Source organism: Pelobates fuscus, chromosome 4 (genome assembly GCF_036172605.1).
Source record: "Pelobates fuscus isolate aPelFus1 chromosome 4, aPelFus1.pri, whole genome shotgun sequence".
Taxonomy (NCBI): Eukaryota; Metazoa; Chordata; class Amphibia; order Anura; family Pelobatidae; genus Pelobates; species Pelobates fuscus.
The window spans coordinates 308,717,985-308,732,083 of NC_086320.1; positions in this window are offsets into that span (position 1 = coordinate 308,717,985).

The window sequence follows — 14,099 nt, forward strand, 5'->3', positions numbered from 1 at the left end:
AGCTTCGTCGGTCTAGTCGGGTCTATTCGGGGAGAGGGAAAGGTGGGTGGGGAGGTATGTGGTGAAGGTGTGGTCAACCGTCTAGGTAAGTAGGTCAGTCGGGGAACAAAAGGCAACAATGAACCTTGGTCGGGTGTAGGTTGTCGGGGGTACTAAGGTGAAGCCCCTTCCAGTCCCGGACCAGTATGTACAGTATAGGTCAGTTGCGTGGGGTGCGTGGGAGGCTACCTATGGTGTCGGTCGCCCTCTCTGGTAGGTGAAGTCAGTAGTGGACTCCCTCAGCTCCCAACCCGCCGAGTGTGTCTTCCATCGGGTCAGTGCCCGGCGAGTCTCCCTATCTAAGCTATCGCGGGGTACCCATGGCGGCCCTAATCCCCCTCTCGGGACCCCCGTGTCGGCCATGTAATATGCTGAGAACGGGTGGGGACCCTTGGTGTCCCGAGCCTAGCCTGTGTGGGAATTGCCGGGATCCCTGCATCCCCCAATTTCGTGATTGTGAGGGCTAAAGCACTTCCGGGCCCACTTCCCTGTGTCCTGGAGTGGATATATAACATACAGAGTCGGGGGGGGGTCTCCCTGCCCTACTGGATAGCTAACGTACAGGACTAATGAACAAAAACATCAACTTAGGCTAAAACCAAGTAAAACATGTACATAACATTCAGTTGCATGGGCTAAAAATCTCCTCCGCCCGCCAAATCAACATGGTCCCCCCGGAGACGCAATCGTTCCGCACCGCGTCTGGCTCCGCGCCCGCCAGGGTATGACCCCCAGCTGGAGCCCGGTCGGCCGCGGGCGCATCACGGGTGCGTGGCCAGGCCTCCCCCTCCACCCGCCCGCACCCCCCCCTCCCACCCCCGGCCCCAACAGCGGCTCGAGGCCTGATCACATCTGTCAATTTATAGGCATAGTCTGGGTGATATTCGGCCCCCTTTCCCTTATCTCATGGCCGGTGGTGGTGCAATGTCCAGCAAACATCCCATCCCCCCGTCGGGGTGGGGCCCCTTGGCCGGCATGGTTATCCCCCCATTGATCGTCTCACACCCCCCACCCCACCTGATAATGTATCCCCTGTTGTGGGTTTGCAAGACCCCTTGCTAGCCACCCGCTAAAACATGTCGGAATGCTTATCTTACCCATCCCATACCCCTCCCCAAAACATCGGCCCCCCCCGGGTTAGGAAGATCCCGGGGAGTCTCAGGGTCCCAGTGAGGGAGGGGGGGGAAGGGGGGGGGGGGGGGCACAAAGACAGTACATACCCCTGGCGTACAGTCCTGGTGTCTCTGGGCCTCTGCATTTCACTCTATGCTGTGGGAGGTCAGGGGCTGTCCACTGCTCGGGCCTGGCCGGTAGGAAAAAAGAAAACGGTGTGCAGGTCATTCGTCGATGCGGGTTCTGCGTCCCCGGGGGCCCAATCGCAGCTTATTCCTCCGGCGCGTCCGGGCCACCTCTACGTTGGGGGGGTGTACTCGGCATGGGTCCCCTTCTGAGCATGTCGGCTGGTGTAGTCGGACCCGTAGGCCTTGCGGGCGGATAGTCCAAAATCCAGTTAGGTACAGGCAAGTCCGGTAGGCCCAGCGCGTGCAGGAAGCGTGGGACTTCTGTGGGCCACCTCAAGACGTGCCATATATTTCCAATCCTCGCTTGTAAGCTGAACGGGTATCCCCATTTATAGTGAATCCTCTTCTCTTGTAACGCATTTGTAATTGGCTTTAGGGCTCGTCTCGCATCCAGGGTGATGTTGGATAGGTCTTGGTACAGTGCAATAGGTGAGTCCATGTATCGGAGTGAGCGTTGTGAGCGGGCCGACCTCATAATGGCCTCCTTTAGCTGAAATGACCGGAGACAGCAGATCAGGTCTCTCGGCTGACCATCCCTGCGCGATGCCCTAAGCGCCCTGTGAGCTCTCTCAAGTCCAAAGTCTGGCGGTGCGGCCTCGCCCAGGATCTGGGTAAATAGGCCTTCGAGCAGCTCACGTGGCGATTCACCTTCAGATTCCGGCATGCCCCTGATGCGGATATTATTACGTCTGCCTCGGTTATCAAGGTCCTCTACTTGGCGTCTCAACTCTAGTAGGATATTGCCTTGCCTTGTGGCTGCCAGCTCTGATGCCCGGTGGTGTTGGGTGGCCTGCAGGCTGTGTACCTCCAAATCGTCCACTCTCTGTTCCAGCACCGCCAGGTCCCGCCTCACTGCCGTGATTTCCTCACGTACCGCTGCTCGAAGCTCCGCAATGAGTTCAGCCTTGTCTCCCCTCGTGAGCATGTTCGCCGCAATAGCCGCCATGTCCGCGGACAGCTGGGTGAGAGTATCTGTTTGTGTGTCTCTTGCGGGGGATCCCCGCGGGGAGGGATCGTGGCTGCTCATACCCGGGGACGCAGGCGCCATATTGTTTGGGCCTCGTGCGCCGGCCAGCGGTTGCGGTGTAGCAAGAAAATCGTCCATAGGTCCCGTCGGGTGTCCCGAGGAGGGCAACGTCGGGCCGGGAGTGGCCCCCTTCTTAGTTCTCACCATCAGCGTGGTTGTATGGGAGTTTAACGCTTTGTTATAGGGGCTTTAGCGGGTTAGGGCCTGGGAGCTCCGAAAGCGTGCGTCCTACTCCATCAGCAGCCAGGCCACGCCCCCCCCCAAGTGTACGCATTTAATGTTCATTGGCATGATATATCAAGTTTACAAGTTTATGTATTTATTGTTCATTGGCATGATAAATCCGCTATCTATCTATCTATCTATCTATCTATCCATCCATCCATCCATCCATCTATCTATCTATCCAGGGGGTGAGAGTCATGGACCCAGGCAGCACAATGTTTTTGGCTGGCCCTCTAGAGTTAGAAACATGAAAAGTCAGAACTGGTTACTAAAATTTCTGAATCCCACTACTGGCTGTAGAGTGTGAGGTTAGGGGCATGGGGGCTGCAGAGTGAGTGTTTAGATGCTATAGTGTGTTTTTGAGGCGTAGAGGCTCTAGGGTGAGTTTGGAGGGATAGTGGCTTTACGGTGTGGGAAAAATGTATGGCTGAAAGGGGACATGAAATTAATGAGGGGCCATTACCTACCACAGAAGTGACGAATGATAACATGAGATTCATTGACAGGAAAGGGACATGACTATGATGACTGTGAAGGGGAACGGGACATGACTTATATGTCTAGGAATTAAGGAAATTACATACATTTAACAGGTTCTTACATCAAAAGGCAAATATAAAATACATATTGTTAATAGCTGGTCCTAACCCTGATCCCTATCCATAAACTGATAATCCTATCTAATACTACTAAGATTAATTGCAGAAACACAGCAGAAAAATACAGTTTATATCCAAGGAGACTGATGTAAGAAAAAAAAGGAAAATTAATTGATGACTTGGGAGGGAATTGAGAGGACATGCAATTGTTTAAAGAACATCTGCGGGGCTAGTCAATGTTGTTTAGATTGTAAGCTTGTTTGAGCAAGGCCCTCTTCACTTACAGTTCCAGTATGTCAATCATTTTGTAAGAATTTAGTGTCTGTTTTGTTTACCCATTGTACTGCGCTGCATTATATGTTAGTGCTATACGAATAATTGTAATTGTGGCAGCAAAGGCAAAATAGGGAATCAGAGGGGATGCATTGAATATGTTCTAGAACATTTTTTTACACATTAAATAGGTCACTGTTGACATACATGCAATTTAAGAACTTAACTATCCCTAAAATATGCATTTAAATATGTCGAAATACGGGCTGACTAACTGGACTAATTAGTTCTTATCTGCCAACTTATCTCATGGTTGTGTGTTAAGTCAGCTCCATTTTCTGTGTCAGAGAAAGTTTTTCCACAATTCTCACCCTCCTCTGTGTTCTCTCGTGAACTCTATTCGTGATTCCCAAACGCCCTGTCATTTAGATAGGGTGCCGACAAATAGACCAAATTTTGTCTGAACAGAATGTTGACAGTTAGTCCATTCGTGTTCGGATGATATTTGGGCATTATTTCCGGTTCGGAATTTCATTAGGAAGTATTAAATTCCGATCCGCAGCTGCATCTTGCACCCGTTTAGTAGATAACCACCTAAATTGGTACCCTGGGGATTACCAAATATTATTATGGCAATTCACAAGTATTAGGGAGCTTTCTACTGTCTTTCAGTCAACTTTACTAATACTAAGTAAAAAATACTTAGTATTAGTAAATGCTGTTGTAAAAAAGACCCCTCCCTAAATCCTGTAAATGGGGACCTGAAATACCCTATACCTCCATTTTGGGGCACCTATTCGAATAATTAACGGGGGGGGGAGTATTGTCCCCCTCCAGCTCACACCTGTGCCCTGTGAGTGGGAGCTATTAAACTAACTGGGGGACCTAGTGTCCCAACCCATTAGGGGCAGATAGCGGTCCTAAGTAATAAAGCAGGTGAACCTATTGTTCTCACCCCAGCCCCCACCCATTGCTGGGGATTGGGGCCCTAAGTAACAATGGGGACTGTTTCCACCCAGTCCCCACCCATTAGCAATGGGTGGGTGCCCTAAGTAATAAAGTGGAGAACCTAATGTTCCTCCACAGGCCCCACCAAATAGTGGTGGGTGAGGGCTAATTGTAAAAATAAGCACCCTCTCACCCAGTGAATAGGAGTCCCCAAGCCCCAAGTCACCCCCCCCCCCCTGGGTTTAGGGTTCCCCAAGTCTCTAATCACCTCCAATAAATACCCTACCTACTAATACTACCTACTAATACACCCTAATAATAAGCCAACCAATCAGAATGCTCTGAGTCAAATTGCTTAGCCTGGGAAGCCTTTATAAGCCTTTCCAGCCCTGCAAAGCTCAATCTGCACAGAGCCCTTCCCGGGTGAAGATGGATTATATTTTATAGTTGGGATGTTTTTTTTTTGTTTTTTTTCAGGTCTTTTTTATTTTATTAGTTCAACAGACTTTAAGGATTTTTATTTGGCCTTTTTTCGGGCTGAAAATTTAAGATCCCCCCCATTATTACTTTGGGCCCCCATCTGCCGCCAATGGGTGGGAGCTGTGGGGAACAATAAGTTCCCCTCATTATTGTTTAGGGCTCCAAACTGCTGCCAAAAGGTGGGGGATGGGGGGGGGGCATTAGGTCCTACTCCTTTATCATTTATCACTGCTAATGGGTGGGGGCTGGGGGGACCATTAGGTTTCCTCCCTCTTTTATTAATTACGTCCCACACCTGATGGCAATGGGTGAGGGCTGGGGGAAACAATAGCTCCCCCCCATTATTACTTAGGGCTCCCATCAGCTGCTAATGGGTTTGGGCTGTGGGGGGACTATAGGTTTCCTCCTTTTTATTACTTTGTGCTCCCATCGAGCGCCAATGGGGAGGGATGGGGGGAACACTAGGTCCCCAGTTTAGTTCTGATGAATGATCGAATTTCACAGCTTGTGCTAGTGTGGGCAGATGAAGCCCATGCAGTACACGTCATCCAGGGAACACTAAGATGGGGCCACCTAGGACATAGATCCGGACAAGAAGTAAAGAGGTAAAAAAAAGGTGAAATTAGGGTTCTAGGGGGACAACCAAATATAGAGGAGCTGGCGGGGGGTGTTAAAAAAATTACAGATGTGTCCATGACAGTGCCGCTTTAAGCCATTAAAAACAATTTTCCTGATCCCCCTTGGGCAGTTAGCTCTACAAACCTAAACCAGCCATGCAGGACCACACTCATTGGCTGGTCCTCCAGCAGTTCCCAGGTTAGTCAGATAGGTTGTCAAACCAAACTAAAACAGTTTGACTACTTACCATACTCTGATACTTATTACTCTGATCATAAGCACTACAATGAACTCTAGAGGTTATTGTGCTTGGAAGGTTTCTTATATATTTTATACATATTTAATATGTTATGTACTGTATGTCTGTCCTTGAAAAAATTATGTACAACATGTATGGGGCGCTTAAAAAAGAATACATTAAATTACATTACATAATTGTAATTCCAATTCGTATTCCATAATTAAGCTTAAAAACAAGCTCTTAATTGCATATTGCAGAACAGTATGAGTTATAATGCTGTTTTCACTGGGATCATGATGCAATTCAGCTTGTGTATTATATCGCAGTGATACAGAGATCCATCGAGCTGACAGCGAGTTAAGTATTCTGTCCTACAAAAATGATGTAATCAATTTCACACTGTACTTTGCACACACAAGCTACTTCTGCAGAGTGACACAAACGAGGGCTGTTGCTAAGCAGCAATTTCCTCTTGGCACAGCCAGGAATTTCAATTTTGTACATTCACCTCACCTTTCAACCTTCAAAAGCTCTCATCCCACCACTTCCATACATCTCGAAATATGTAGTCAGGCAGGGCTTTTCTGTGTCAAATAACCTTTGATTCACAGGGGTTAAGGAATGTTCAATCATTGCAAGCTTCCTCATTGTGAAGATGTTAAGAATGTGAAGACGTCTTTTGACTGAGAACACACTTATTACATAATGACGAGCTTGTAGCCCCTATTGTTAATAATACTATTGAGGCTCAAGTTCAATATTGAGTTACCTCAACCATTAATCTTATTTCTTTTTGATTATCCTTTCCACAATCCCCTGTCAGAAATGGTGTCAAAATGTTATACAAACAAAATGTAAAGCAAATGTTGTTCTTAAATCGACACAATGTGGTTTATATGTTAAACTTGAAATTGAGGAAATGGAGAAGCCCTGGGCTGGAGATGTCCTGCAGGGAGCATAGGGCAATAGGTTTAGGGTCAGCTGAAGGTCAATGGTTAGTTTAGATAGTGGGGTAGCTGGTTAAATTTGGTTTATATCACTTAAAAATTAGCATATTCTCATTGGCTGTTAGTTTTTTGGCAGGTTTAGGTTGTGCAGAGGCGGGAAAATGGTAATCCAACATTAAGTATGGGACTGTTTCAGCATTTGGAGTCGGTGTTGGAAGCCTATAGAAAATTCGAGGGTATAGCTTGGTATAATTATGACGACATGTTTAGACAAAAATATTCACCTCAAAAGCAAATTGTAAAATGGGGTGTTAAAGATGTTGGTTTATGGCTTAGTACAATGTTACCACAAAGGCAGATTTTTTTCTACTAGGTCTGCGGAGATTTTAACAGCGACTGGCCAGAAAAAAGGTGTCTGTTGGGCTTTTAACGACTCACAATGTCTGCACAATTGTAGATACAGGCATGAATGCTCGATTTGCATGGGAGCGCATCCTGCAGTAAAATGTTTCAAGAACTCGGTCCTAACAGTAATTTTCAATTTTCTCCAGTGAAGCTGCTAAGCATGGTTCATTATTTAAAGGCCTACCCAAATCAGGAGAAGGCCAAAGTTCTTTATGAAGGTTTCGCGTTTGGTTTTAGAGTTCCTAGTTAGAAGAAGAAATGTAATATGGGTTAATAATTTAAAGTTGTTGGAAATTAATAGGAGTTTAAAAATATAGTTAAAGAAATAGTTTTAGGTAGAGTTGCAGGCCCGTTTAATAAAGTTCAGTTTGATTGTTTTCAGATTTAACCTTTGGGTTTAGTTCTTAAGAAGGGGAGTGGTGAATTAAGGCTTATACACCATATGTGTTTCCCAAAAGGGGATTCACTTAATGATTAGGCATGTGCATGGGGAGAATTTTCGGTTCGGTTCGGCTCGGCATTCCTAAATTCGGGACTTCGGCAATTCGGGACTTCAGCACTTCGGTTCAGCACTTCGGTTCGGTTCGGCACTTCGGCACTTCGGCACTTCGACACTTCGGAACTTCGACACTTCGGAACTTCGGCAACTTCGGCACTTTGACACTCGGAACTTTGGAATTTCGGAACTTCAGCATTTCGGAATTTTGGGAATTCGGCACTTCTCTTGCAGCCGCTTAGTAGATAACCCCCTAATTCCCACGGTATCTACCAAAAGGCTGAAAGATCTAAATTGGTCTTTCAGCCAAATTTACTAATACTAAGTAAAAATTACTAAGTATTAGTACATTTTGCTGCTACTCGCTGTACCGCGAGTAGGGGCATGTCTATTAAATGGTGAGTAGCCTGTGGCTGCTCACTGTTAAAAAAAATATATAGCCCCCCCCCCGGCCCCCACCCCTGAGCGGTGGGTGGGGGCCCTAAAGTAAAAAAAGGGAGGGGGACCTGTTGTCCTCACCCCCTGCCGCCACCCCTGAGCGGCGGGTGGGGACCCTAAAGTAAAATAAGGAAGGGGGACCTATTGTCCCTCCTCCCCGGCCCCACCCCTGAGCGGTGGGTGGGGGCCCTAAATACAAATTAGGGGGGACCTAATGTCCTCTCCCCATTGCCCCCACCCCTGAGCGGTGGGTGGGGGGCCCTAAATTAGAATAAGGGTGGGAACCTAATGTCCTCCCCCTGGCCCCCACCCCTGAGCGGCAGCTGGGGGCCCTAAATAAAAATTTACTCCCCCAGGTGACTAGGGGTTCCCAAACCCCTAGTCACCCCCCTCCCAAAAAAATTAACCCCTACCTACCCCCCTCACTATAGAAATAATGAGGAGGGGACCAGTAACTAAGTACCTAAAAAAAAACAACTTACCATTTGATGTTTTCTTTCTTGTAAAATCTTCTTTTTCAGCCCCCAAAAAGGCCAAATAATAAATCCACAATAACTGACGCAGTTAAAAAAAATGAGTGCCAAAAAAAATAGCTTGAAAGTTAGCTTGAAATCCAGCCAATCAGAGTGCTCTGTGTCATTTTACACAGCGTGGGAAAGTTCTTTGGAATTTTCCCACGCTGTGTAATTTGACTCATAACTCTCTGATTGGTGGATCAGCGTGAAAGTATCAGAGAGTTATGAGTCAAATTACACAGCGTGGGAAAATTCCAAAGAACTTTCCCACACTGTGTAAAATGACACAGAGCACTCTGATTGGTGGATTTCAAGCCAACCAATCAGAGTGCTGTGACAGGTAAATGTAGAGACTTACCTGTCAGTCTCTTCATTTACCTGTCAGAGCACTCTGATTGGATGGCTTAAACCCACCAATCAGAGTGCTCTGAGCCTAATTGCAGGGAGGCGCAAGGCTTTATAAGCCTTCCCCTGCCCTGCAGAGCTCAGTCTGCGAGGAGCCCTCAATGGGTGAAGATGGATTATTGTTTTTTGCGCTTGTTTTTTTATTTTATTTTTTAAGTGCGTCAGTTATTATGGATTTTTATTTGACCTTTTTTGGGGCTGAAAAAAAAAGATTTTAGAAGAAAGAAAACATAAAATCGTAATTTTTTTTTTACAGGTACTTAGTTAATGGCCCCCTTGATCATTATTTTTAGGGTGAGGGGGGTAGGTAGGGGTTAGTTAATTTTGGGAGGGGGTAACTAGGGGTTTGGGGACCCCTAGTCACCTGTGGGGTTACATTTATATTTAGGGCCCCCACCCGCCGCTCAGGGGTCGGGCCAGGGGGAGGACAATAGGTCCCCCCCTTATTGGTATTTAGGGCCCCCACCCACCGCTCAGGGGTGGGGGCCAAGGGGGAGGACATTAGGTCCCCCCTTATTCTAATTTAGGGCCCCCACCCACCGTTCAGGGGTGGGGGCCAGGGGGAGGACATTAGGTCCCCTACTATTAGTATTTAGGGCTCCCACCCACCGCTCATGGCTGGGGGGCCAGGGAGGAGATTAGGTCCCCCCTTATTCTAATTTAGAGCCCCCACCCACCGCTCAGAGGTGGGGGCCAGGGGGGAGGACATTAGGTCCCCCCCCCCTTATTAGTATTTAGGGCCTCCACCCGTCACTAAGGGGTGGGGGCCTGGGGGGAGGACATTAGGTCCCCCCCTTATTAGTATTTAGGGCCCCCACCCGCCGCTCAGGGGTGGGGGGAGGACATTAGGTCCCCCAGTTGAATTTAGGGCTCTAGCCGCCGCTCAGGGGTGGGGGCCAGGGGGGAGGACATTAGGTCACCCCCTTTATTCTTATTTAGGGTCCCCACCCACCACTCAGGGGTGGGGGCCGGGGGGAGGACTATAGGTCCCCCCCTTATTCTGATTTAGGGCCCCCACCCGCTGCTCAGGGGTGGGGGCCAGGAGGGAGGACAATAGGTCCCCCCTTATTCTAATTTAGGGCCCCCACCCACCGCTCATGGGTGGGGGCCGGGGAGAGGACAATAGGTTCCCCCCCCCCTTATTTTACTTTAGGGCCTCCACCCGCTATTCAGGGGTGGGGGCCAGGGGGGGCAATAGGTCTTTTTTTTTTTTAAAGTGAGCAGCCACAGGCTGCTCAGTGTTTAATAGACATTCCCTTACTCGCGGTATAGCAAGTGGGGGCATAATTTACTAATACTAAGTAATCTTTACTTAGTATTAGTAAATTTGGCTGAAAGACCAATTTAGGTCTTTCAGCCTTTTAGTAGATAGCTCCATAATACCATGGGAATTAGGGAGTTATCTATTTATTAATTCCTGTCATTACATGTACAGGCTAAGTAACTTACATTTTATATGAATGTGTTACTTGATTGTTGTAAGTGTTGCAAATGCTTACAGCTGAGTCCTGGCTATGTTTGTATACTTTTTATTTAAAATTGTATACAGTGTAACAGTCTTTATTCTTCCACTGAATAAGTATATTAGTTCGGCAATACTGTGCTTCGGAACTTCGACACTTCGGAAATTCTGTAATTTCGGAACTTCGGCAATTCATCTATTTGGACATTCGGAAGTACCCGAATGTCCGAATTGCCTGAAATTCGGCCGAATTCACATTCGGACCAAAACGAATTGCACATGTCTATTAATGATAGATATGGAGCAGTTCCCGGTTCGTTATGCGTCATTCAACAACGCTATTTAATGGGCCTTGGCCTGTGGTAAAAATGCTTTAATGGCTAAAGTTGACATTGAGTCAGCATTTAGGCTAATACAAATGCATCCTGAATGTTTTAATTCCCTAGGTTTTGAATTTAATGGTCAATTTTTCTTTGACAAATGTTTACCAATGGGCTGCTCCTTCTCTTGTTTTTATTTTGAATTGTTTGCCTTTTTTTTGGAGTGGGTTGTTAAATTCAAAAAAATTAATTTGAAGCATCACGAGTGCATTTATTTCTACATGACCATCTGGATTCTATTATCTCTTATCTAAAATGAATAAAAAATAATAAGAGAAACAGGTTAATGAATGAAAAAAAACTCCCAAGATTATATAACTATACATACATGGTGATGGATAACAAAATAAATGAACCTTTATTGCTATATAGGTTTAACGAGGCAATCCTAATTGTTTTGGGGTTTTTTTTGGGAGCGGAGGGGCATTTATGGATCACCTCTGTTAATATCAATCCTGGAGACTCCTTATAAATTATTTATGTTGTTTGTTTATGTGGTCCGATGCAAGGTGCTAGAAACTGAAACTATATTAGACTAATGGTTATTTCCCGTGTGTTATTCTGTTGTTACACTAATAAAGAAAAAAAATTGCTTGTCCTATGACTTTTCTCTTATCCTATGACACATATCTCTTCTTCCCACTTTCTGTCTCCTCCTCATTTCTCTTTCCCGTGTCTTTCTCTGCTTAGGGATTCCTTCCTATTTCTTCCTATCTCTTATTTATCCTTTTCATCTTTTCATTTACCCTTGGTACCCATCAGTAGTATCGACTCATCATGCACTTTGTCTAATAATAGGCCTCTTTTTTACTGTAGAGTTAATTCAGTATTTCAACTATTAGAATGCACAGAGAGCATCCTCATGCTTTTGATTCTAATGTATACATTGTGCATATAAGGTCAAAATAGCCGTGCCGGACACATTCTCTGTCACCAAAGATTCTGTTTTGGCTACTTTAGTCTAAAATTTGAAATTCACTTTGATTTCACTTTACTAAATAACCTTGGGAATCATTCCAATGTGCCTGGATAGTCATGTAAATTAAAATAAATAAATATATAGGGCAATTATTTTAGAAAGATAAAAGCAAAGCCCATACCTAACTTTTAGTTCAGTGTTAGTTGTCCAAAAATCCTATTTGTGACAATTCCACTTGAAGCATGTATGTTATCTCACTTTAAACTGTAATGTGCATGGATGCTATCCAGGTCACTGCGGTGTTAGTTGTCTTTTAAGAAAATCCTACTTGGAATCTGTTGAAAAGCGCTGACTTATAAAAAAAACAACAACCTTGAAAGCTTTTTAAAAAAAAAAATATTTCCTGTCACTGATCTTTTAACAAATGACAAATGCTCTCAGCTACCGTGAGATCCTCTGTTAAGCATAATAAAGGTACAATAAGTCAGAGTTGGGACAGTGAAATATGTGTGTGACCTAGATCTGCTATGTCTACAAAGTGAATAACTCAAAGGACCAAAAATGAAATAAGATTTCACTTACTCTCCCTGGGGAAATCTCTTATTGGCTCTTACACGGCTTTGGATCTTAAATATTTCCTTCAACAAAAAACATACGCTCTTGGCCTGTGCTTATTTTGCTCATACTTCTGTCAAAGTAAAAAAAAAAAAATAACCTCATGTGTGGTTAAAAGGACACTTTAGTCACCAAAACAGCTTTAGCTTAATGAAGCTGTTTCGGTATATAGATCATGCCCTTGCAGTCTCACTGCTCAATTATCTGCCATTTAGGAGTTAAATCACTTTGTTTATGCACCCTAGTCACACCTCCCTGCATGTGACTTGTACAGTATTCCTAAACACTTCCTGTAAAAAGTCATCTAATGTTTACACTTCATTTATTGCAAACTCTGTTTAATTTAGTATTTCTACTAGAGTGACAGCCACTAGAGGCATTTAAACATTGCAATGTAAATATTGCCTTTCCTGCAGGATGGCAATGTTTTACATTGCAGAGTTAAATCTACAAGGGTATTGCACCCAGACCACTTCATTGAGTTGAATAGGTCTGCATGCCTATAGTGTACCTTTAACATTCCTTTAATTTTTTAGAGATTCTAAGTTAAATAGTTTGGTTACAAATGTCAATCCCAGGAATTCCTATTGCAATCAAGCTACCACCTAGGATAGGTATATGTAATCTCCTCTGGAGTGGACAATAAGAAGTCCTTAGTGCCTTTTAACCTCAATGCTTACTCAAGGCTAGAGGAGTTTTAGCCCTTCTAAATATTCCAAAATACTGCTGTGCAGGTTTGGAAATTCTTTTCTCTGTTTTTTTTCCGTTTGCCCATTTTGCATGTTTTGCTTAAAACTCTTTCTTTGAAAATTCTTCAATTCCCAGTTCAATGCAATTAAAAAAAAACCTCTACCTATTTATGTATTGTTTTCATGGAAATTAATTGGAGAGCCAACAGAGTAACTAAAATCATTGTATTTCTGTACAGTTAAATGAGCGGAAAAATACTGGCAGCAATCTATGAATATCGTCAATTCGTCTTCCAGTCCTTGCTGCCCACATGCATGATAAAATAGGATGTGTGGATGTTGGTTATATTTATATCAGTAGGACACACATATACTCAATTACCAGAAATAATGCACACTACGGCAATGACGCTTTGATTTTCATGCTTCTTTCTAGGAGGGATGATTAATTAGCTCTACTGGATTACAAATTCGTTCTCATTTCATGTCATTATTGGGGGAGACGTGGCCTCTGTGTCACACCCATATGGGCTTACTGACCTTTTTTCTTCATGGAATCCGCAGGAACATTCTAATAGTTAAAGCTAGGGAAAGATAAAAATGTTCCCAGTATACAGCGCTCGTTATTTGAAAAAACGCTGTTAATAATGATGACAGAAACACGTCCATATTTTTGTGCCTCAAGGTGGCAAGTCTGGTCTTTTACATTTAATTATTTCTGCTATCGCTGCAGGGAGGTACAATTTTTTAATAACAACTCTTACTACAGTTTGTAAGTTTTATAACAGCTTCTCTGTTTAGAAAATGTGTTGCCTTACATGTTTTTTTGTACAGTGTTTCTCTAACAAATTACTGTGTTTCATTAACAAATTATAACCGTGAAATATCCCCGGAAATAAGATTGCATCCAGCTGTATCTTACGCAATCCATTAAGATCTGAAATTAAAGTGAACCTGAAATGTTCAACTAAATATACAAAACACACTAATCACCAGTTGAAAACAGATCAAGCACACAAACAGGTATAAAAAATACCTAATTAATTCTAGGCTGTAGAAGAAACAGGACTCCTCCCA